This window comes from Pleurodeles waltl, chromosome 2_2, assembly GCF_031143425.1.
Source record: "Pleurodeles waltl isolate 20211129_DDA chromosome 2_2, aPleWal1.hap1.20221129, whole genome shotgun sequence".
Lineage (NCBI taxonomy): Eukaryota > Metazoa > Chordata > Amphibia > Caudata > Salamandridae > Pleurodeles > Pleurodeles waltl.
In genome coordinates this window covers 244108729-244135974 of record NC_090439.1, presented here as the reverse complement: position 1 = coordinate 244135974, position 27246 = coordinate 244108729, and positions in this window count along the sequence as shown.

Genomic DNA, 27246 nt, shown 5'->3' with positions numbered 1-27246 from the left:
GATCGATTGGCAGATCTTTCGTTTCATAAACTGGAAATAAATTAATTAAGTCTTTGCCTGCTCATTTTCATCTGTCTGATCATCGACATTCAACAAAGCCAATTCACAAGACATTGTCCTTTTCTCAACATCAAATGACAAATCTTTTTCCACATCACTGTTTGTCTCAATTTTAATTACTTTAATTGAACACAAAATTGAACAATTTATTTTGCACAGTAAGGGCCAGATGTATGAAACTTTTTTGCATTCGCAAACGGTGCTAATCGCAAAAATCAGCTGTTTGCGAATGCAAAAAATGCGGTCTGCGATGCGTGAAAGGCATTCGCAGACCAAAAATAAGAAATCGCAAAAATTTCATTTTTTTGCGTTGCGACCTGGTTTTGAGAGTCGCATTTTGCGATTCGGTATTTCCAGTAGGAAATTGCGAGGCGCAAATTGCGAGTGGCAAAATCCAAGTCGCAAAGAGATGCGTCAAAAAATCACAAATTGCGATTTTTCGTAGAATGGCATTTTGTACATGCAAAATATCACTAAGTGAAACCAGGTGGTAACCAGGTGCAACCTATATAAAGAGGCCCAGAATGCCTCAGACTCTTTTCCACAATGGCTGCACTCTACGTCATGGTGAGGAGAATGAGGATCCTGGCAGGTTTGAGGAGAGGGAGGAGAAGACAGGAGCGCATTTTCAGAGTGTGCATTACACTTTTTAAACAGACAGAGGAGGAAATATATGAGAGGTGTAGGTTGATCTCAGCCATGATACTTGATCTGATAGCTGAGCTACAACCCATACTGCAGCGCAGAACACAAAGGACTCATAGCATACCCACCCATGTGCAGGTATTATGCTAGCTCCACCTACTCGCCTCAGGGAGCTATCAAGGGGTCATAGCAGCAGCTGGAGGGGTATCACAGAGTACCCTCTCTAGATTTTTCAATGCATTTATGAACACCATGCTGAGCCGGATACACCAGTACATCACATTCCCCCACACCCCACAGGATATACAACAGACAAAAATAGATTTCTACCAGATAGCACAGTTCCCCCACGTCCTAGGTGCCATAGATGGGACACATGTTGCAATATGTCCACCATCAGCCACAGAGTATGTGTACCGCAACAGTAAATACAAACATTCAATGAATATACAGGTGATCTACAATGCCTCCTACATCATTACTGATCTCGTGGCAAGGTACCCAAGGAGCACACATGATTTGTACATCTTTCGCCATGGCGGTATTCACACAAGACTGCTAGCTGGGGAGTTTGGAGAAGGATATCTACTAGGTATTGTCCCTCTGTACACTGGCCCATTGATGGCGTGCTGATGTCAGGTGGCTCAGTTACTCAATATACCCTCTGTCCCTTCCAGGAGACAGTGCCTACGAAGTGCGCACTTACATGATGACATCCTACCTAAATCCTGCAGCACCTGCTGAACGGAGATACAATGCAGCGCACAGGGTGACCCGCAACGTGGTGGAGCGCACCTTTGGACTGCTGAAGAGTCGCTTCCGGTGCCTCCACAAAAGTGGAGGGGCACTACAGTACAGCCCAGAGACGACATGTAGAATAGTGCCTACTTGTGCAATCTTGCACAATATAGCTACCACCAGGTGCATACCTGTAGAAACATGTGATACTGAATCTAATGAGGATGATGATCCCATACCACCCCTACAGCCAGCAGACAGGACCAGTGCAGCAGAGGGAAGGCAAAGGCGTGCTGACATCACACACAACCATTTCAGATGTAAGTATGAATAAGACAAATGCACTGACAAATGTACCTGTAGTGAAGTAAATGTATTACCTTAATGTCAGGTAATGTTAGTCCAATGAATACCAACAAAAGTGAGTTAAAAAATAGAAACAATAGAAGTTCAGAGTAAAACACTATTACTTCATAGTGTACTCATTACCCCTCTGGCCGCTACAGTTACTTCTTGCGGCCACGCACACCACTCAGGTGCCCAGTTGCCTCACTGGCACCTCGATTGTCTGCCTAAGTGGCAGTGCTGTGCCTGGCACTGCGCCGTCTGGTGTCCATTGCGGGTACAGCTAGGCTGCTGAGGCTGGAAGTGTCCTCCGTGTCCTCCAGTCCAAGCTCACTAGGTTTGGCTGACCTGTGTCCCATGATGTTGTCTATCACATTTGTGATTTGGACAAGTCCGTGAGCCAGATCCCTGCTACTGTGTGCTGCCTCCACCTGTGCAGCCACTGCACGACATGCAATCTGTGAGGTAGAATTAGCTAGCCTATTGACAGAGCGACAGAATCCCCCAAACATGTTCATGAATCGTCGCTCCTGCCTGCGGTGGCTCACCCTGTCATGGCGCAGCTCCTGGCATAGTTCCCGCACAGCAGAAGTGAGCTCTCTTGTGTCCAGCGCTGCCTGGACCTGTCCCTCATGCAGCTGTTCTATATTTGCATTCAGACACTCCAGCTGGCGATGCAGGCCCCCCATTTTGGCATTATGTTGCTGCATCTGTTTTTGTAAACCAGTGATCTTTTTGTTCTGCAGGTGCTGCTGCTGCAACATAGCTGCTTCCAGGCCACCAAAGAAGGAGGTTCCCTTACCTGCTTCATACGCCTGTGCACCTGCATTTGTCGCCATCCTGCGGGGTACTGTGGTCTGCTGCAAACTGGCCTCCTGCATCTGGGTGTGTCTGCCAGTTGGGGATGGTGTATGTGGCCCTTCCTGCTGCTCATTGGAGTCCTGACTGAGCTCTGGCAGTGGCAGTGCCCTGGGCCTGCATCGGAGTGGCACAATGGTGAGAGACTCATTCGTGTTGGAGTCTGAGGCTGGATGGGTGTCAGTTTCGCCTAAGCTGGCACATACTGTGGCTGCTAGGCCTGGCCCACCTGCAACGACAATATGCAGCATGTCAGTTATGTTTGTTACAAGTAAGGGCACACGATGGTAATATAGGTACAGGTACTTCTCTTCACTGTGTTGTGGGTGTTGTGTTCCTCTGGGTGTCGCTCTACTTAAATACATTGTATGTGCTACTTTCAGCTCTAGGTTGTGGACTGCCACTCCCATAATGCATTGCTGTGCTACTTCTAAGATGTGGAATGGACTACTTCTCCCAATGTTTTACATTACTTGCTAATTCCTAAGGGGCTTTTGTGCATGCACATATGGGGTTACAATTGAATATTGCACTTACCTTTGCTGGTACTTGGTGTGCCGGAAGTGTCTATCTCTGTGACCCCACTCACTGCTTCAGGGAGGAGTGTGGACTCCCCTAGGTCCTCTAACGGGGTGGATGGTGACTCTGTGGGTGGACCGCCTCTTGTGCTCCTGGCCTCCTGCAGTCTTCTTGCCACCCTGTCTTTGGCAAGGGACCGCAGGTCGTACCCCCTCTTCTTAATTTCTTCGACCGAGCGATGTGCCACTCCAATAGCGCAGATCTTAGTTTGTATGTCTGCCCAGAGTCTCCTTTTGTCACTCTCAGGCACCTGGAGTGAGCTTTTGCCAAAAAGCCGGTCATGGCTCCTGACCACCTCCTCTGTCAGCACCTCCAGCTCCTGCTCGCTAAATTTGAGCTTCCGCTTTCTTTCTCCCTTCTCCTTTCCTTGGGCTGAGATGTCCATGGTTGTTTAGGTGTGCTGCCTCCTTCAGAGTGTTGCTCAGTGTGGCTGGGCTGACTCTCTCTGGATGCTAATTTGGGTGTGGCACCTGAAACTGCATGGGATGACTCACTTCCTGCTTGTGATGTCATCAGCCTCCTCCAGGTGTGCTTTCTCGCAATTTCTCGCAATTTGCGATTTTCAATTACCGAATCGCAATTTGCGAAAATGCAAATTGCGATTCGGTAATTGGGCCTCGCAAACCACAAATAGCGATTTTTAAGAAAATGCTAATTCCGAATCACAATTATGGTACATGGCCTATTGCGACTCAGAAATAGCATTTCTTAAAAATCGCTATTTGAGATTCGCAATGCCATTTCTTCATATATCTGGCCCTAAGTCTCTTCCCAACAATGACACTGGACTGGAATCACAAACAACAAAGCTATGGTAATCTCCAAAATTACCAATTTTCACAAGAACTGGCTGTGTAAGAGTGTTGACCAAATGTTTATTTGCAACTCCTACTATCTGTACAGTCCTTTCTAAAACTGGTATGTCCGGAACTTCTATAGTTCTCAATGTTGAGCATGTTGCTCCCATGTCAACCAGGAAATTAACCTCATGACCATGTGCTTCACCCTTTACATACGGACCCCTCTGATCCACTTTTAATGATGCAGCCATCATATACTCCTCCTCATCTGAACTATCCAACGGCCATTCAGCTTTTATTTCATTTTCACTGTGTAAAGGAAATTGTTCAGCTGATTTTACACTTATGTTCTTACTCTGATTCGTGACCGCTTGCGAAAGCATTACTTGTTGCTGCTCCGTAGGACTCTGTATCATTTGAACCTGTCTCAGCATGTGCATTTGCTGTACAGGCACCATCTGCACCTGTGGCTGCATTTGTGGCATTTGTACTTGTTGTACCTGAGGTTGTGCATTCTGCATCTGTTGTATTGGCTGTAAAGGTTGAAAACCTTGCATATTATTCACATTGTTCTGGAAATTTTGACTTTGACCTCCCATCCTAGGTCTTCTCATGCTCTGAAATGAATTGACACCATTCGTCTGCTGTACCATTCCTTCCTGATTCAACATTGGGCACTGTCTTTTCCAATGTCCAACTAATCTGCAAATATGACAAGGTAACACCTTTCGCCTTTGCTGCTCATCCTGCATCACCACTGAACTCAAATCCACATTTCTATTGACTACCGTAATCATCTTTCCACCTCAACCGTGACTCGGAAACAAACCATTTCCTTGTGGTGGCTGTTGAAAATTTCCCGGAAATCCTGTCTGTGCAGCCTTAATCTGTATCACCATCGCTTTCTCTTTCAGCTTTTTCTACTTCAACTCAATTTCGGCGCTACAGTATTTAGCACACTGCAACACCTCGTCAATCGGCTTTACTTGCCAGCAAATTAGGTGATTCTTAATCATCTGACTCACTTCTGGTTTTAACCCTTCAACAAATCTGAACACCAAGTGATTCATGCTCTCTTTCTCAATCGTTTCTACACCACTGAATTGTTTGAACGCCTTCAGCAACCTTTCATAGTATGTATGAACTGATTCCTTTCCTTCCTGTGATGTTCTATCTATACATTACCGATCAACATTTTTCAACGAAATTCTCGTTTTCAGAAGCTCAATTACTTTATAGTAATGTTCATTACTTCAGGAGATGGTGCACATGTTTTGAAATCCCTTTGAGGTTCACTCGTTGGCCAATCAACACTCCTCTTGCATTCAATCCACAAATCTGCTGGAAGAACAATATCAAAAAGTGTATTCAAATCTTCCCACAGACACTTTGAAAGTTTCACAAACCTATCTGTCTGCTGGTACCACTCCATTGGTTTCTCTCTCAGCCGTGGGTAATCATTTGTAAAACTTAGAATATCACTCCTATTCCAAGGTACATGTATAAAATTCCCTCCTGGTGTTTCTCTCATAGGCAGCATTTTCACTGATTCTCCTGCCTGTGTCACATCATCTTTCTTTGGCCTTTCTCTTTTCTTGACCCATTTACTTTCCCATTTATCTAATGTATTCCAAATCTGTACTTTCTCAAGTAATTCTCTAAGATGTGTTCTCATCCCTGTAGATCTCATGTGGATCAAATCTTCCTCTTCCATGTTTAACCAATAACTTCTTTTCAAAGTTTTCGTTTTTGACAAATCAATGTCATAATCGTCGGCTACTTCTTGTAACCGCTGATAAACTCTGTCTGTTCCTCTTGTAATTATTTTGAATAGATATCTTATCTGAGCTTCAGTATAGGACTCAAGTCTGTTCACCCCCATGGTCCCTTCTAAGAGTTCATTCCCTTCCATGTTCAATCTCACTCTGTTTATTGTTTCTTCCTCTTTATCTTTTCTCTCTTGTGTTTTTGAATGGTTTAAATCTTCCAACCACTTTGTTATTTCTTGTGCGGACAAGCCTTTCAATGAAACACCATTAGCTTGTGCACCTGCATCTTGCTCTTGTTCTGATCTCACATACTGTTGCGAAACCAATGCTCTCGGTCCCTGATTATTACAGAATATTGTTCCAGAAGTTTCAACAGCAGACAAATCTATTAAAGAAAGAATTGGTCTCATTCATACTTGGCCCTTGTCTATTCTGCACACTAATCAGTGAACTCACTCCACTATTATCCACACAAGCATAAAATGTAGTTACTGGACACATCGTAATAAGTACAGTAATTGCATCTGGGCTAGTCAAAGATCCAACCCTCTGCGTCTGTCCTACACACATGTTCTGCATCTGTGGTATCTGTACTTGAACAGGTTCTCTTAGATTCATCCCTTGCTGGCCTTGTGACAACACTAAATTAGTAGTCATCCTCACAATCTGAGCCTCTGGCTGTATTTCAGGGATGTTCATTTCGAACTGCTGTGTGTTGCTCAATGAGTCATTGAAACTACTCTGCATCTGAGCCCTCTCATCGTCCAGAATACTCCTCGCCGATTCTGTAATCGATGGTGCAGTAGTAATTGTATTACTAATTCCACTTCCATTCGATCTATTATCACTCCACTGATTCACATTTGGTGGAGGATAGGCCTCTAAAATCTGAGAAATTATCTCATCTTCCCCCATCTCATCTCATCATTATCATTAAACATGACCCGTTTCGAGTCTTTCAAATTTTGTTCTTTAGTCTCTGTTGAACCCTTTTTCCTTTTCTTCCATCTTTTGTCTCAGTCTCATCCTCCTTAGTTCTTGCAGGAAATAATATAATCCCCTGTAATGTTTCTACTCTCCACCTTTTCTGCGCTTCATCCCATCTAGCTTCCGCTAACGTCTTTTCTACTCTTCTCATTTTCTTTTCAAATTTTGATGCATGTTGCTGTTTTGCTACCAGCTCCCATATCGCTAAAGCTTCGGATTGTGCTGGCCACTGTGAAGGTTTTAAACTATACATCTTTGACCTAAAATTATCCAAATTTCTCAAATTGAATGTATCATGTTCTGGAAAAGCCAAACAACCTTCTTTCTTTGTAATTTTGACCCAATGTTTCAACTAGAGACATGCTCATGCACCCCTCTCCTCAAACACAATATATGTTGTAGTATTTTCTGGCAGACAAACCTCTCCTTCGAGTGCCGGGATATACTCATCACCCCTCAGCGGGTTCTCAAAGCTTTGAAAAACTTCATTTTCAACTGAATTTGTTCAAACCTGATGTCCACAACAAAAATTATTAACAAACTCAATTAAACTAAGTAGGTACAAATAATAAACAAAAATAAAGAACAACCAATCATGAAAAGTGACTACGATCCCACAATTCTCTTTAACCCCCTCACCTTCCAATCGCATTACTCTATTGTCAGACTGATTGACGAATCCATGCGCGATTCTTCTCACCAACTGACCAATCCCAGCGCGGCACCAACTACGTCACACTAACACTCCCCCCTCCTCAGCACACTCGTTGAAACGCTGACAAAGCCTATCGTACCAATTTCTTTCACAACCTTCAAACACAATCAACGCAATATTAATTCGCGAGCTAACTTAAACCAAAAATAAAAAAACAAATGTACTCACTTACTACAGGTAGGGTAATACAATTGCTTCAGAACCTTCCAAAGTAACCTTCAGCTTTCGCCTACTCTTTATCACAGTTCCCACACTTGTGAGTAAAATTTGACTGCAAACTTCACTTCTCCACTGTTCCTTGGACAATTGTCTAGTGCACTTAGTAGTCACCAAGTCTTCAGTATAGTTCCAATCACACCAATTTCTCACAAACTCGACTTACCAATCACGACGGATCAGTCTATTAAATGAACAAATTACAACATATACGGAGTGTCTCTCTGCACTTGTCAATATACTCCGGAGTCCCAGACCTCTCTCCTTAGGTCTGTCATCAACAACCACATGGATAATTTTTCTTGCATCAAGCGCCACACTCAAATGAAGAACGCCGTTTCCCTACTCTCATGCCTATAGGAGTACGACCGCTCCATCTAAAACTACTTGACTATTTCTACTCCTCTAAACTCATTTTCACCACAACCAACTGTGAATTAGCTAAAGCTGTGCAAGCGCAGAATCACTTCACTCAATTCAGCCAAACACCTCTAAGAACATACCCTTCAGCCTAGGGGGTCTCCAAGAACCAGGGAAAGTCACTTAAGGCAATTAGCAACTTATTTTGCTAAATCGGTATAACATTCTAGAAAAGAAAACCCAACAATCCCAACATTTTTATTTTCACCCAAAAGAACCTCACAACCTCATTATGACATCATCAAAACTATGACATAACCGTAATCTGCTACCAAAAACTGCTGCAGCGCCACAGAATCCTAACTAATATTTACTCTGAATAGCGGATTCTGCGCTAGAGGATGATGGATCGAAGCGACATAGATTTGATGGGATGTCATCAATGAGTAACATGAGCATCAACAATAATCAACACAATCCATGATATTAAACCTCATTCAATAACCACACAGGTTTATTAAGAAGAATGTTTAAATGTATTTCCCTAGATTAACAATGCTAATGTCAGGAAAATAACTCTCAAACACAAATGGTAAGCATATAAGATTAATAACGGTTGATTAGAACATCTGACTAGATTAGAACGTCTTATATATCTCAATTTGATTAATATTTGATTAACTCCAAGTTGTACAGAATGCTGCAGGCAGATTGCTCACTAATCTACCTAGGCATCTTTCTGCGAAGCCAGCACTTGCAGCACTCCACTGGTTGCCTATAAAAAAAAGTATTCAATTTAAATCTTTATGTCTGGTCCATAAAGCCCTATATGATAAGGGAGCCTTTTTTCTTAGACATTGCTTTTCTATTTATGCCCCCTCCAGGTTTCTGTGTTCATCCACCTCCCAGCAAGTCCACATAGCACGATTTAAGAGATCCTGGGAGGCAACTCTTTCTCCGTCAGAGCAGCTCGGCTATGGAACTCCCTTCCTTCAGAGCTTTGCCATGAACCTTCCAAACGTCAATTTAGGAAGAATCTAAAAATGATTATTTTTGCTGCTTATTCCTTGCCGTAACTCTTCCTTGTCTCTTTTCTTTTTTTTTTCCTTCTTAGGAGCATTCACGTTTCTCAGTGCTGGGACACCCTAGGGTAGCTACACGCTTTACAAATTCATAAAACTAAACTAAACTAAGACAACCAAACAAATAATCGCCAAGAGAATTACACTTGTTAACAATACCAGAATAGGTAATAATGGCAAAGTATACATTAGTACAACACTCAAAAGATGTCAATATAAGTCATGAGCATTTCAAATCAATTCCCTCACTAACCATGAACTAACATCAACATGTTGGGCTTCATGTGAAAAGAATTTAGTAACACAAATTTAGAAAAAACTCTTTAACTCAGGTTAATAAAAAAAAATATGAATATGCAGCATTCAGATCATAAGTTGCAGCTGGTACCTGGAAAGCAAAAGAGACACATATAACATTACAATGACATACATTACCAATAGTAGTAGTAATAGCAACAAGCAGTTTACTTCAGCTAGGGGACACCATCAATTATGTCTTCAGAAGATTTGGGCCTAACAGCAGCTAAACCCGCACAGCTACAGGATCTTGACTCTGGTCATCTGAACTCTGGTCACCATCATCTGCCTCTTGTCTCATCTCAACTCCACCGCTAACACCCCTCTCTCAAGAATCCTACCTAGGCTGTTATACTAAATCCTAAAAAGCTTATGATTGGTCAGTCTATGGGGTGGTTACGCTTCAGCCAATCAACAAGTAAATTGATAACCTAAAATACGACAATTCTTCTCTAACTAGAACATTTTCTTCAATAATATCATTTCCTCTTCCATCTCGTCTGTAGCTCCATTTTTTCGTCACCTCCCAAACGCCTCTTCTCAGGAAAAAACTTTTACTGTTTCGACTTCCATCTTCGAGGAAAGACCAAGTATTAGTAACATTCTCAAACAATAGAACATTCAGCTTATGCAATGATTATGCAATGCTCTGTTAAAACATGACCTTGTAAGACATAATGCAGCAACCCACTAGTGGTAGCTGTGGACACATCTACTAACACACCAAATGCCCTTTTATGTAAGCGTTGAATTATGGAAAATAATCACAGCATTTAGTTCGAATTTTGGTCAGTTAGGAACAGAAAACGAACTGTGGCAACCATTTTCAAAAGTCACCCGTTTTACAAGTTAATTCATTATTATACATTTAGTTACCTCAAAATCATTAATAAACATATTAGAAAATTCACACTCTCACCCCAGCATAGGCTGTTATAGAGATATATTCCGATGGGAGATCCATTGTCTTCGTTGTGTCTATGGGCTCTCCTTCAATACTTTCTACAGGCGTAACCCCCTCCTGGTCCCTTTTCTCTGGCACTGGCCGCACCAGTACTGGAATACAGCTGTTTGTTTGTTTCAACTCTCCCGTAATCCCCTGTAGTTGGTGTTTATGTGATTTTCCTAGAACATTATTCACTGTCAGAACTTCTTAAATGGCCTGTAAGGTTTCCTGCATTCAGAACATTATTTCTAATAAAGATGCTGCTGGAATTGCGGTGGTATCTAAGCTTAAAACAGACTGCCTATCAATGGGAGAGGAAGTATCCATTTTGCTAGCTCCTCTACTGTCCCCTCCTAACCCCTCCTTCTCTAATGTAATATACAACGGGGGTCTTTCATCCATCATATAATTCTTCATCACAAGGGGGGCGAGGCAAGGCGATGAGGACAACCTAGGTTCCGGTAAAAGCATCCCCCTGTGCTCTTGTCCATTTCGCCCCCTAAGAGTAGATTCTTATTCTGAAAGGAATTCAAAATAATAGAATCACATGCTACAATCCGTTCATCTTCTCTCTGGTCAACATTTTAAAAATGTTTCCTTTCACTATCCTGGGATGCATTAGCATTCTTTTTAAAATACTTCCCTACAAATTATTTAATTGATGCACCTAAAGACGTTACAGCAGTTCCTTCCCTGATGTCTATCGGGTCATCCTCGTGCTGAAAAGCTGGGAACATATCTCCTCCTTCAAGACTATCCCCTGGGGATAGTTGGCCTGTAAAATTAAAGGAACTTTCCTCGACCTCCAAACTCTAAATGCTACCACTGCTGCCTCCACATACTGTGTTTCTTATCCACCAACAAACTTACTCTGCGACAAGAACTCCGAGTTCAGTCTCTAATACTCTGCCCCAACACAGTTCAACAATTTCAGCTCTTGCACCTGCTACTCCACAACTTTTGTATTTTCTATGGCACCTATAACTTCCACCAGGATACAGGAGCTGGACTGAGAGTCGTAATACAATCACACAGGGACTCGCGGAACTCAAAAACACAGGTGGCAGGGCACGAGCACAGTAGCAGCACGTAGCATCAAGTTGCGATATACTATATCCAATTGAAGAATCCCAATAACTCTCAAAATTAACAGGTGATTCTATCTCCACTAAAATAGGAGGGGCAAGCTACTTTACTCCAAAGAAGGGTAGAATAGAGTTTAATATATACGGTAGTGCTTGGTCAATACAAAGCACTAGGCGCGGGGAGCACAGGACACCCTCACCTTTTAGATCCTCCTAATTGGCCCAGGAAGACCTCTTTTCCTCCTGCTTTCTACTGATGAATATATTCAGGGCATAATCTGCCCTGCAGCATAGGGCTCGGGCAGTTCGGGGGAGCGGGTGTAATCTCCATTTATTCTAATCCTCTGCTCCTCCTCGGTCTGCTGTATCAGGACCAACTGGCACGGCACGCCACAGCTCCACTCGCAGTCAGGGAGAAACACCTGGTCTGCCGCAGATCCTCCTGCAGTTCGGGAGAGCTGCCTCGCCTCACCTGCACCCCCTTCTTCAGCCGGCCCTCGTGGCTTTGAATGGCCTCAATGATATAAGTAAGGCAAGGCAGCGCAAATTGCCGCGTTGCCCTACTTTGCGCTATGGAGTTGTTCCATGGGTGTTGCAGTGGGTGTTCTCACGCAAAACTCATGGATTTTGACGCTTCATCAGATTTATAAAACCATGTTAACCTGGGGATGCACCAAAACTTTACGCTTCCCAAAGTGAGGCGTAACGAGAAGAAATAATTTTATTTCTCCTCATTTTTTCCTCTTTCCATGTGTGATGTATAGCACACATAGGGGCATATTTACATGCCCCTTGTGCCCTGTAGTGCCGCTCTAGCATATTTTTTTTAATGCTATTGGAGCTCTAAACAGGCCCTCACCCGGTGCCGTATTTACAGTCTGGTGCAATGGTACCATTGACTCACTTTGTAAACCCTTGCACCACATTATACCTGCACCAGGTATAATGTATGCAAGGAGGTGTGCCCTCACAGAGTGGCCCACAAAAATAGCACAGTGAAATCTACAAGATTTCACTGTGTCCTTCTACTATCATAGGGCAGGTGTTAAAATGACGCTAGTGCCATATTCTATGGGCCTCCCTGAACTTTGCTGGACTAGCACCAACATTTTTGGCACTAGTCCATCAACATACCACAACTGTGCTAAAAAAATTGGTGCAGTTGTGCAAAGGAGCACTGTGTATTGTGAATACATCGCTACCAGGGTGTCATTAGGGGGTGCATAGAAGCGCAAGGAAACTGGTGCAATGGAGCCAATGTGCCAGTTCTTTGTGAATATGCCCCATAGAAAGAGAAAAATGCCTCTCCGGACTGTTTTGCGCAGGAAGGTACCCCTTCGTGCACAAAAATAATCCTTGCAACGAAACAGGCTTGTGTGCCCCATGGTGAAAGGGTGCCTGTGTTGGCACTAGGCTGTTGAAACAGGACCAGGGCAAGGGGAAAGGACAGCAATGCACCATATTGCATAAGTTTGGTGCATTCCTGCCTTTCACTTTGGCATAGGGCAGCCCAGCATGTTGACTTGCTGCACTGCCCTACGCTAAATTCTCATAAATGAGGGCCCCAATTTGTCACAATTGGATCCAGGCAACTTATGAGAGTCCTGGGACGATTTGACATGGATATTTCTCAGAAACCATGATTACTAAGAAAGAAACTTGGCAGACGTAGGTCTAATTTCTATTTATTGAGATACAACAATAACTGGACAATATATTATATTGTGCACCTTCCCTTTGCAAACTCCATTCAGTGTGCTACCACATACCAACCTCTAAAAATAAGCTGACTTTTCGACCTTTGCTACCCGCTGAACGTTTAAGCCAATAAAGGAGATGCTTGCCAACCCAGAGAGCTTGCAGTAGCATCAAGCTGCTAGGATCCAATGACAAAAGGCAACCCTTGTTATACAGATTAGCCTTGCCGACTATTAGGCCCTGATGAACAGACCTGTCACCCCGGCTTCCCATAATCAGTGTCAATGTGAAGCAGAGAAACTTTGACGAATTCAAAGACATACCTGTATTACTTAGCTCTTAAAGATCGTGATATTTTCACTAAATGTTGATGTTGAGAGGAAATGCGATTTGTTGACATAGTCATATCTCTAAAACTGAGGAGGTGAGAAAGCTACTGCAAGGAACCGTAAAGAGCACTTCAATAAAATGAAAAAGATGAAGCTCATCAGCTTTTTTTTCTTTTTTCAACTAACCTTTCCTTCGATACACAGCTTGGGCTGCAGCTGCGGCAACGTCATCTGCTATTTATCAGCGGGCACCTGCTGCTGTCAGTAGGGGTGCCGGGCCCCTAACAAAATATCAGGGAGGAAACAAAATAGTGATCCTGCTTTAAATCTCTAGGTTTTTTCTATTTAATACCACTATTGTTTGTTTCAGATCTCTAAAGATTGGGGAAGTGCTTGTAATATGTTCCCATAACAAGAATTATCTTTTTTTATGAGAACATTGAGAAGGTTAAACAAGTGCTTGGAGGCAAAATATTATTACTGGGGGGAACCATAGAATCAAATATACAGTTGTATTGTTCTTTCAGTTGTGTTGTGTAAAGAGAATTCAAAACCACGCAAAGAGATAAGATGCATAATAAGAGGGCGAAGCCAAGTATGTAATGTGCTGACAGAGAGCTTCTTGTACACGATTGGCTGCTTCCCGTGCAACAGGGGACGTCTTTGCCCGCTCATGACGCCTTTTAAGGCATTTAACGTTGTGCATCGTCTTTTATGGAAAATGTGTATCATCAGTAAAGCAAAGTTAATCCAAATGTTGCCAGTGTGCTCCAAATGACTCTAGAAACATTGGGGCTTATTTACATGCACCTTCATGCTGGCGCATCAATTTGTATATGGGGAAAAAGTGACACATCAGTAGCGCAAGGGGGTTGTAAATAACCCCCATTGTTTTCTTGAGTCCTGCTGTGTGGCTACTTCTCTTGGGGTGAGACTTAATCCCCCAGGAGTCATCTAGATTTGGGAGGCATAGCTGGCCTAATCCATTGTGCTATAAAGCCCTGCCAGGCCCCTGCAGCATGGGACGCAAGGAGGCACATGCACGGGCGAAGATCGGGCCAAGAGTGGGTCCATCTGCGGCCTTCAGCGCCGACCAGAGGCGGGCTGGGCCACTCCTCTTGGTTCTTCAGTCTCGTTGAGAGTCTGCCAAGAGCTCAAAATAGCAATTTCATTTGCCTCTCGCAGCTGCACTTTAGCCTCTCTCATCGCGAACGTGGTATGGAGGAAGCAGGTTGGGGGCAATTCTGCATTAAACTCCTCCCCAATGATGACACTGATTGACTGTATGCTGGAGAGAGTGATTGGTGTCTTTAGTACTGAGACTGAACTATTTGAGTGGAGACTGTCACTAAATGCTAGCTCACCTCTAATAGATTTGCCAGCAGTTAGGAATGAGCCATTGTCTTCTCCTCTTGTTCAGAATCCCAAGGGGGGCTTTTCCACTACCATCCTGGCTATAGAGTTCTGCAATAGTATGGCAGTTTCTAACATCACTGATCAACCACCCACTGGGCAATCCCGTTCCCTGCTAATTTTAAACAAGAAGGCAAAAAGGCCAACTAGAAATAAATCTCTGTATATTTTGCAAAGGGACCCCAAAATAGCACAGAACAAAATTCTACAACACGGAAACTTCATAAAGAAAACTCGCTTCTCCCTTATCCCCAAACGGGAATAGTGATCCCGAACCCATTGATCAACAGCCTTTGAAACTGCTTCTTAAAAGCTTTTCTGATTGCAGGACTACATTTCTCACTTCAGAACTTTCTCCCTTACTTGTCCGCCTAACTAGTTTAGAAACTGAACTAAAGGCAGTAAAAAACCTGCTATCATCTAACTAAGGGGGTTGCATAAAGTGTCTTGGGGAGACCTTTCAGGTGCCCTCACAGGAACAGGCACCACATGCCTGACCATCAATAGTAAGAGAGTCACCAAGAAACCTAACAAAGTCATCCCAAACTGAACAATCCCTGGACAAGGAGGACTCTACTGAAAAATCCAGCCCCTTGGAAACATCGGAGCAAGTTTTCCACTTTAGATGTTTCCACCACAGCTAAACTACCTCAACTAGCACTGGAATGTACCCCTTATGTAATCATCCTTAAAGATTTCCCGGTGTTGTCTCCACAAAGTAGAGAAGACCATGTGGTTTTTAAAAAAAGGTAATATTTTGGCTTAAAAACAATTCAAGTTGGACAGAGGATTTGGCACAGGAAATAGTGTATGTGAGGAGGGTGCCCTTGTTGGGTGTCCACCCAAAGGATACCCCAGGACCATATATTATAATGAATTTCATGAACCCCCAAATAGTTGAGATGCTGCTTAACCACCTGGCTAGGTTATTACCATTACCCAGAGATAAGGTCAGGGCTCTTCCGCTAGGTTTTTCCTGTCGGCCCTGTGGTCTCCCAAAAAGAGGAGGCTACCAGTAATTAATAATTTTCAGCATAGCCTCTGCCTATCATTTCGTACACCGGGCCTGTCTTACAATTGCAACTGTGTAGCTCACTTAACATAAAGATCCCATCACCACACTAGTGGTGTAGCAAAGGCCCATGCCGCCCCCACAGGCCGGGGGGGGGGGGTGCCCTAGCTCCAAGGGACTCAATCAGCACAGTACACTGTGCACAAGCTGCAGCCCCTAACTAGGCCCAGGGGGAGAGGGCCCCCTACAGGTACTTTGCGGGGGGCACATAAGTGCATTACGCCACTGCACCCCTCCGAGTTATTACCTCAAATAGGTTTGCTCCTCTTTCATTCTTGAATGATCAAGACTGACAGGAGGCACAATCTGGATTGGATTCAACACAGTGGAGTGTTTTGCTCCACGAGAGTGCGCAAAACGAAAGTGAGAAGTCAGGAATTTCAGCTGAAATCACAAGGGCTTGGCTGTTAAATCCAAGAATATTGCAGGAGTAAAATCTAAATTAAACATCTGATACTGGGTAAATATTATAAATTCAGGACAGATACTATGCCTTCAAGAAACGTGGTATTCCGAAAATGTTCTTGTTGATGGTTTTGTTTAAATACTCACCCCAGCTACTCGGGCAAGCAAAGAGCGGCTTGGCAGTACTCTTTTCAACTACAGCTCCCATAGATATTAAAATATCTTGTGCTAGTTCTCCTTATTTCCAATTGTTTTTTGCTAATAGAGCAGAATTATGAGGTTGTCCCAATAAACTTCTACAATAATATTTTTAATAATACAAGAAGCACAGTCATTGTGGACCTGGGGAAAGAGCTTGATTGTTTTATGGGTAGAAGGGACAACAACTATCTGTATCTCTGGGTGGGAGATTTTAAAATTAGTAAGTGTCAAAATTCTTCTAGTGGGGTTTGCGGGTTCACAGACTGTTAGGAGAGAGGGCAATTGCACTTCCCCCACGATGTCCATGGAGAATCTATAAACAAAGTTATGTATAAACTCAATTTAGAACTAATCGAGCAGGACAGTAGAGGGAATATAGTCTTGCGGTCCACGTTTCATGGCAATGGTCGATGTTCAATAATTGATCATATAATAATAACTGTAAACAATTTAAGCCTAATCAATTCCCTAAAGATAGAACCCTCCAATCTCAGTGATGATTTGGTGCTAAAGCTAACCCTTGATATTACCACAAGCAACCTGGTGATGCGCAAGCTATCATTGCCCATTGAGATGTCTGGAAAAAATTCTGTCAGCTTGAAATGGGCTGGCATAGGCGAAATAAAGTTGATGAAAACGGTTGTCAGTGAGAACTTAGAGGCCGTCATCTCCTGTAGTGAATGAGGGGTTGATAATGGTAGGTTATTGGTGGCATTTCAATCTATCACCACAACTATTGCGGACAAATTAAGAGCCCCACAAAAGAATACTAGTAAAGAAAGAAATATTTGTGAGTGTCTTGATAGACATTGTTAAAGGGCTAATCATGACCTAAGAAATGCTTTCAAAGTTATCCTTAGGGATGAAGATTTGATAAAAGCTCTAAGAAGGACCTATAAAATGGTTATACCCATTAGGAAAAAAGAATTTCAAGCACAGATATGGTATAGTCTTGAACAGGCAGCCAAAACAAGAGATTATGTATTGTTCTGGAAAATAGTCAAGTCCCCATTCATAAAGGACAACTCTCATCCGAATGTGGAAGCGTCAGTTACCCCAGAGGACTGGATCACTCATTTTGGAGGTGGTAGAGATGTTGTCTCACTGTCGATGACTATCAGTACCCAGTATCTATGCCACTATGTCTAGTCACCTAAGATGAATATTCTGAGTAATAAATACAACACCTAATGGAAAAGCCCAATGCCAAGATAGGGTCCTGATTGATGCTTTGAAGTCACAACTCCCTTTATGGGTGCCAATCTTGACCCAAGACTGCAATGCAGCAGCACAAGGGCATCTCCACTCAACATAGAGCGAAAGTATCATAAACCCAATTTTTAAAAAGGGGGATAGGGAAGATGTGAAAAGTTATCAACCATTATCTTTATTAGTTATGTCTGCTAAATTAATGGGTGTAATTATATTAGAGAGGCTAGAAAGTTGGGCAATGGAAAACCACGTGCTGACAGATTCCTAATACGGTTTCAGAAAAGACATTGGTAAACTGGAGCAGACTATCAATTTAAACCCGATTATCAGTAAATACACTGTATCACATAAGCTGTGTTTCGCTGACTTGGCTAGCGCATTTGACCTTGTCAATCACACAAATCTCTGGCAAGTATTAGTAGAGATGGGCGTCCCTGCTGATACTATTGGTCATCTGTCACAGATGTATGCATCGCAGACAGCTCGTGTGCGATGTGAGAAAAATAAGTAATGTACACCAAAATTCTATGTGACGAGAGGAATTAGGCAGGGTTGCGTTCTTTCCCCGTTTTTCTGTTCCTTATATATCAATGGGGTGGACGATTGTCTGCAAAATGTTAAAGCAGATGTACCCAGAGTGGGGCATCGCCCAACACCTAATCTACTTTACGCAGATGACACTGTGTTGTTGTTGCGGACTGTGACTATCTTAAAACATCTGATTGATAACTTTATGGTCTTTATGGAAGGTGGATAATCAAAATTAAACCTAAAAAAACTTACACTATGATATGCAGGAAGGGGAAAAATACGGGAAATCTTACTATGTAGCAGGGCAAAAATTGGAACAAGTAAAAACCTTTAGCTATCTAGGCATATTGTTCTCACGAGTGGGACACTGGGCACCACATCTGAACATCACAATGCTTATTTTTTTAAGAGCTTCAGAGGCAGTTCTTAGATTTGTGCAGAAACTGGGCTTCAACCCCATTTGAGAAATACTGCAACTGTATAAATCGAAAGGTCAATCAACCGCAACCTGTGGGGTATGAGTAACACTACCATATTACAAACTCTGGAGAATACCTTTCTGTGTAGGCTCCCGGCAGTTCCACACTCAATTCCAACAACGCACATAGTTAGATGCCCCTTATATTGATGACTTAATTCAATTCAGTGCAGTGGTCAAATGGCTTAGTATCTGGAGTAAAACAGGAACAAAGTTACTAGGGACAAACTCAGGGACTACCTGGAGCTTGAACATTATGGAAATATCTTGTGACTACAAAATGTAAATAACATTGCAGGAAATAGATGAACATTTTAGTGTTAAAGCCCCTGCGGGTATCTTGCAATTTGGCAAAACAAAATTAAAAAGTATTTACATTTCTAAAAAAGAGGCAGCTAGAGAAAGACGTGAAATAATAAACCCGACTATAGCTCAATATTGTCAGGTCCTCGCATCTGGACGCTTCCAGGATATGTGATCAATTTGCCCAACAGAAAGATAGATTTTATTTAATCAGACTTCGCCTATCGACCCTACACCTTCTAGTCGCATTCCTAAAAAATGAGGAATGGGTTGAAAAATTACATATATATCCTTGGGATGGGAAGGCAGATCAATCGACAATACATTGTATGCTGTTCTATGAATTTTATAAATATATCAGATTGCGCCATTTGGGCCCGCTTGTTTTTATCAAGGAATCTTATATTTTACCAAAGGACTTTTAATTTCTTATGTGATTTAAGTATTGTTTACATTTGCAGCGTAGTTGTGATCTACAACATACAGGCAGTTAGGAGGAGAAATGAATTAAAACATTTAGAACTATTATGCTATGAAGATGTTTAGCCACCTGCTTGTATTTTAAGTTACTATTACAACTCGGGTTTTATTTTAACGTTCTTGTCTTGGGCAGCTGTAATTATAAAGGAATAATTTTAAATGTATTCATTAAAGTAAGCATGTGCACCTTTGATATAGGACTCCATGGTCATACAAGTTGTCATAACTATGTAAAACGTATTAATTAATTGTCTTGGAATCTTACCCTGTTTTGCTGACGGTCGAATTAACTAAGGTGCTCGATAAACCCTATGTAGAGGATTTTAAATATGTATTTGTTTATTTGTTCTATGGTGTTTATTCCTTATCATTCTTTTATGGATTTTGTGCAATCCGAATAAAGACATTTTGAAAGACTCTAGAAACAAAAGGTGCACAATGCATCCCTTTCAGAGAGAGTGTGCATGTTCCCAGTCTGTTAAGCCCTCTCCCAGCCGTTCTGGAACCTGGAATGGAAGGCACAAAAGGGGATTTGAAAAAAGCACAGTAGTGTCAAACTTGTCGTTCCTAACAACTGATATGAATTTTGCAATAACAAAAGGCTACAATTACAACAAAGACTGCATAAGACCTTGGTGAATGGCTAGCTCAGGACCACCTCAGCGACCATAGGCCAGAGAAATATGCCACAAACAAACCATGTGGGCAATACCTATTTTGAGATAGCATCTAAGAGAAAGATGTACCTAAGGGCCACATACGCTACCCAAAAGTGCTTTTTGTTCAAATAGAAGTGCAACTAGCTTATAAAATATACAAATGGGATACCAACATCAGAGTTGGCATAAAGTAGACATTCTGCTAGCAGCTCTGGAGCAGAGTTTCCATCAGCATTGTTCATTCCTAACGTAGACTATAAAAAATGAAATATATATATATAGAAGATATATATATCAATTTCAAGACGTTATGGGTCTGATGTACAACGGGTTTTAGCATTTACAAACACTCTGGATCTATAAATCAGGAGTTTGTGAATGCTAAAACCCTTTTCCCTATGTACTAAACGCATTTCGCTGTTCGGGAAAGTGTTTCACTAAATATGTTTCGAAATAAATATCGATTAAGTATCTGGAAGCATTGGTGGCTCGCAGGAGGCAAAAGGGGCGGGAGTGAGGGGGGAACAACTACAATTAAAAAAAATATTAATTAAAAAAACTTGCTCCGCTCCACTCCTTTTCTGCAGGCACAGGCTCCCAGCCTGCCCTCTTTCCGATCCTAACGCTACTTTCATGCTGCTGGCAGCATGATAGCAGCGTTAGGATTGGACAGAATGCCCAGCCAGGGTGCTACAAGGCAGAGTGAAAGTCTCTGCCTGCTGTCTCCAACACAGCAACGCAGGCACCGAGAGAGAGCCCAGTGCGTATGTGTGTTTGGCCGGCCCGAGACGGCGGTCCAAACATACATTCGCATCTCCATCTCATCACAGCCTCATGGCCTGCCACTTTTACTATAAACTGATGATAAACGTAGGTTATTACAGTTTTATAGTACACGTTTTGCAGCTGCTGCTGCTGCTGCTGGCGGGGGAGGCAACGCTTCTTTGCAATAGCGGAGGAGCCGCCCCTGTCTGGAAGGGGCATGTTCTGGATGTCTCTTCCAAATACCACAGTGATATGCAATATATCAATGCTTTGGAACTGAAATCTAATTGCAAAATATTCATATTTTACAGACACCTCAAAAGAGGTGGTAACTCATTCCCCAAAGGGAAGGGGTCCTCTCTGAACTCCTTCCCCTGTGTGAATGTAAAGGAAATCTGTTTAGGAGGAGGTAATTGTCCATGGAATGAATGCCTCCTTTTAAACAAACAAAAAATAAACTTTTCTCTTTAAACACATTCTTGTTCTTTTTTAAAAAATGGGCTGCATTTTTAGAAAACGTTTGCTTTATTAAAAAGCATTTCAGACATTATGGACTGCTGACTTCAGCGGGCCACAATCCTTGTGATGGCAGCAAATTAAAGTGGGTCGCAATTTTCAACCAACCTCATTATTATTCATGAGGTAGGTTGTATTGTGACCCAGTATAATTCCGTTTTCTATGAACTGACCAATTAGTATATAGGTCACTTTGCAAAACACCACACTAACTGACCTATTAGTACATAGGTCACTTTGTAAAACACTACACTGGTCACAAAAATACTAGTCGCAAATTGCAACCAGTATTTTGAGACCAATATTTATTATATCTGGCCCAAAATACCATAAGACTGGAGGTACTCTTCATTTTGACAATCTTTCTAAATATTGAGCACAACTCTAATGAAGACAATGAAACAAAATATGGAACTAAAGCACCTGGCATCAAAGGCATCACCCTTCATAGGGAGAGACCATAGTTTTTACATAGGATAAAGTAAAGAACTCACATCAAGTAACAAACAGCTTAAATAAAGAAGAGAAATTGATCAAAATGCCAGACTGTTCTTTCTGCCCGAAGCTGGAAAAGCTTGTCACCGTTATAACATGAAGTCTTAAATAAATATAATTTGCAAAATAAATGAGATTGGTTTTATATCTGTATTTGGGAATATCCGATTGGCATCATGTGAAAATACATCCACAGCACCATATGGATAATTTTTCCTAGCATAAATTCAGCAAATTTGCGTAGCGCTGAAGAACATAAAACAAGAAGAGGAACAATTCCAAACAACAGTTTCCTACATGGTTTAAGACTGAGACCGTTAAAGATGGATCAGATTAAACATTCTGGGGGTCATTACAACATTGGCAGTAAAAGCCGCTTACCGCCGTGCAGAAGACCACCAACACACCGCCACGGCCGCGGAATTCCGCCACAGCCATTATGACCCACAGCTCGGAATTCGCCAAAATCTAGACACCCACACAAGTCCGCCACACCAAAGGTCAGTGATAAACTGGCAATAACAAAACTTCCACCGTCACGCCAACAGGAATATGCCCACACTATCACGACCCACGAATCCACGCGGCAGTCTTACAACCGCGATATTCCATTAGCGGTACACACCGCCGCGCTCAAAATACACACACATTTACAAAACACTAACACATTGGACAATTAAAAATATACACACCTACTACACATACACACACCACTCCCACACACCCAATACACTATAAAACACACACCCACAAACCCCTACGACAACAATTGCGACAGAAGGCCACAGAGAGACACCACCAGAAAAAACAATAGCATCCACAGGCACTCAACACCATCACTCACACAACATCCACGCACCTCACACAACACACCTCTAAATATCACCCCACACATCACAACACAAACCACCCCACACATCACCCACATCACCCCATGGCACCGCAAAGACACCCCAGGTTTTCTGAGAAGGAGCTCAGGGTCATGGTGTAGGAAATCATCCGGGTAGAGCCACAGCTATTCGTATCACAGGTGCAGCACACCACCCTAGCTAGGAAGATGGAGCTCTGGCGCAGAATTGTGGACAGGGTCAACGCAGTGGGACAGCAACCAAGAACTCGGGATGACATCAGGAAGAGGTGGAATGACCTACGGGGGAAGGTGCGTTCCGTGGTCTCAAGACACCAGATTGTGGTTCAGAGGACTGGCAGCGGACCCCCACCTCCTCCCCCAGAACTCATAAAATGGGAGGAGCAGGTCTTGGCTATACTGCATCCTGTTGGCCTCACAGGAGTAGCTGGAGGAATGGACCCTGGTAAGTCAAAGCTTTAACTACTTCATCCCCCACCCACCTGCATGCTATCACATACCCCCACCCTCGCCCTCACCCGCATCACTCCAACTTCTCAGACATGTCCCACTATCACACACCACACATCCCAAACCCAAGCCCTGCATGTAACACCAAAGCATGGACACCCATCACCAAAGCATGTCCACTGCACATACCCATACACACCCCTAAACCATTATCACAGAAGGTCCCACACAAGAATGGAAGCACTGGGGTACAGGGTCACTCACCCATTGCACACCATAGCACACACAGATGCAATAATCATGCCTTTACACTCCTGCAGGACCCCTACCCAACGTCACCGGACAGCAGGGTCCAGACATGTCCACTCCACCCACAGAAGAGGCTCACAGTGATGACAGCAGCTCTGTCCAACTGGATCTAGATGACCAGCCCGGCCCACCTGGGACCTCGGGACAGTCGGTTCCCCTCACACTGGCACAGGCCACTACAGAGCTTCCCCCCTCTGGAAACACCAGCACAGCACCCCCCCAGCGGGCCCATACCTCTGTCCCCGGGACAAGTCAAGCAGCAGTGTGTCCACCACTACAGGGAACCCAGGCTAACCCACCACCCCAACAACACCAGGGACCTGGGGGCAGTGGTAGTGGGCACATGGTTCAGGGGACAGAGGCACAGGGAAACAGGGGAACTGGGAGGGCTGCTGTGCAACAGGGGGAGGACAGGCCCAGGGAACCCACTATCCACGAGGCCCTCTCCAACATCATGAGAGCCTACCACCATTCCCAGGAGACAATGGCAACGGTACTGGCCAAGTTTCAGGAGACCCAGCGGCTGCAGGAGGAACAGTATTTGGGCTTCAGGGAGGAACTCAAATCCATCAATTGGGCACCATTGTAGGGGTGCTGAAGGAACTTGTAAACACCAGGAGGAACACTGTGGCACAACAAGAGGCCCCTGACACTAGCCTGGACGAAGAACTGCCCACCACCTCCACTGGCGCTATTGGACAGGAGGCACCGCCACAGGACCACGACACCAGCACCCCACCCCCTGCAGAGGGAGAACCACCCCGCAAATGGTCCCTGAGATCCAGGACAAAGACAGAGAATGATGCCAAGACCCCCGCCAAGAAATGAGACCACCCTGATTGTCATCCTACTGTCCCACTTTGTCACCCTGTCTATCCTTAAACTGCCCCAGCTCCACTTCCTATGCCCCTTTGGACAATGCACCTGTGAGACTAATAGACTGGACTCTGCCATGGACATTCCTCCACCATCACCCCTCACCATTTTACACCCCCCTCCAATATTGAGCACTTAAATAAACACCCTTAAAGCACAAAACAATCAGGAGTCTGTCTGTGATTTTGAAATAGTGCATTAGCAATTACAGTGGCAAAATGCTCTTTCAAATGTAATGTCAACATACCTATGTCACACAGCTCTAGTCTATGAGGGAACAAAGCAGATGTCACACAGTGGGAACCACATCTGTCAAATCGTAAGGGAAAGTGACAACTCAGTGACCATACACTGGGTGAAAATGACAGACAGTAGATAGGTAGTAGATGTAAATCAGATGTAGCAGGCAGTGTTGTCTTCTTACCTGTGTCTCACTGGAAGTATTGCAGGATCACCGTGTTCCTGTTGTTGATGTCCTCTTCTTCTGCTTCCTCATCTTCACTGTCCACAGGCTCCACAGCTGCTACAACACCTCCATCTGGACCATCCTCCTGCAGAAAAGTCATCTGTCGTCGCAAAGCCAAGTTGTGAAGCATACAGCAGGCCACGATGATCTGGCACACCTTCATTGGTGAGTAGAATAGGGAGCCATCTGTCAGATGGAGGCACCGAAACCTGGCCTTCAGGAGGCTGAAGGTCCGCTCTATAATCCTCCTAGTTCGCCCATGGGCCTCATTGTAGCATTTCTCTGCCCTTGTCCTGGGATTCCTCACTGGGGTCAGTAGCCATGACAGGTTGGGGTAACCAGAGTCACCTGCAAATGGCGAGGGACAACTGTTAGTCACACACTAACTCATAGGGACATCCACAGACCCAGACAACTATTCCCACTGTATTGGGTCCATGTCTTCACCTAATAGCCACACTCGGTGCCTCTGGAGTTGCCCCATCACATAAGGGATGCTGCTATTTCACAGGATGTAAGCGTCAGGCACTGAGCCAGGGAATTTTGCATTTACATGGGAGATGTACTGGTCTGCCAAACACACCATCTGCACATTCATGGAATGGTAATTCTTCCGGTTTCTGTCCACCTGTTCACTCCTGCGGGGGGTACAGAGGCCACATGTGTCCCATCAATAGCAACTATGATGTTGGGGATATGTCCCAGGGCATAGAAATCACCTTTCACTGTAGGGAAATCCTCCACCTGAGGGAAAACGATGTAGCTCCGCATGTGTTTCAGCAGGGCAGACAACACTCTGGACAACACGTTGGAAAACATAGGCTGGGACATCCCTGATGCTATGGCCACTGTTGTTTGAAAAGACCCACTTGCTAGGAAATGGAGCACTGACAGCACCTGCACTTGAGGAGGGATTCCTGTGGGATGGCGGATAGCTGACATCACGTCTGGCTCCAACTGGGCACACAGTTCCTGGATTGTGGCACGATCATGCCTGTAGGTGATGATCACATGTCGCTCCTCCATTGTCGACAGGTCCACCAGCGGTTTGTACACCGGAGGATGCCGCCATCTCCTCACATGCCCCAGCGGACGGTGGCTATGGAGGAGAACAGCGAGCAGAGAGTCAACCAACTCTGATGTACGTAAACACAGCTTACTCTGAAAATATTAGCAAATCGAAATATGCCTGTATGAGTGTTTAGGCAAGGCCTAGATATGTGTGACGCAGTCCAAAATAATGCCATGTGGGCCCCTGAAATGGCGGCTGCCTGACCTGTAAAGTGGGACAGGGGGATATGAGGTAACTGCGCTGGCGTTGTATACCGTCGCAGTAGGCGGTCCAAGACTGCGGCACAATCCTGCATTGGTTAACTTTGGACCCTATGGGTCCCAGGAGCCAATGACGATGTACGCCGGCGGTGGCGGTACGCACCGCCACGGACGTGACCGCCATTTTCTTTCTGTTCAATCACTTGATACCTGATCTTTGACAGGAGAGGACCTACACTGCAAGTGCTGCTGTGACCTTAGTCTGGAAGAGACAATGGCTCGTGTGTCTGGGGAAAGGACCCCTGCCTTCAGCACGGAGGAGTTGGAGAAACTTGTGGATGGGGTTCTCCCCCAGTACACGCTACTCTACGGTCCTCCAGACAAACAGGTAAGTACACTGTGAGCATGCTGTATGGGGAATGCCTGTGTGGAGTTGGGTGGATGAAAGATAGGGGGGGGTGAGAATGAGGCGTGCATGAAACGACGGTGAGTGCATGTGCGGCATGGCAAGGGTGGGGATGTGGGCCAATGACTGTGACAGTGCAGATGGTAATTACTTCTCTTTTTCCCCTGTACAATTCCTGTAGGTCAGCGCCCACCAGAAGAAAGCCATTTTGCGCGCCATCGCCAAGGAAGTCCGGACCCTGGGGGTCTACCACAGACGGAGCACCCACTGCCGGAAAAGATGGGAGGACATTTGCCGCTGGAGTGAGAAGACGGCGGAGGCCCAGCTGGGGATGGCCTCCCAACGTGGGAGGGGTGCCCGTCGCACCATGACCCCCTGATGTTCAGGATCCTGGCGGTGGCGTACCCGGAGTTGGATGGGAGCTTGAGGGCATCACAGCAGACACAAGGAGGTGAGTACACTCATTCTGCTGATTCAGCACGCATTGTAGGTGCCTGGGTGGGGGAGGTGGGCAGTGGGTTCCCCTAGGCCAGGGCGAGTTTAGTAGGCAAGGACCCTTC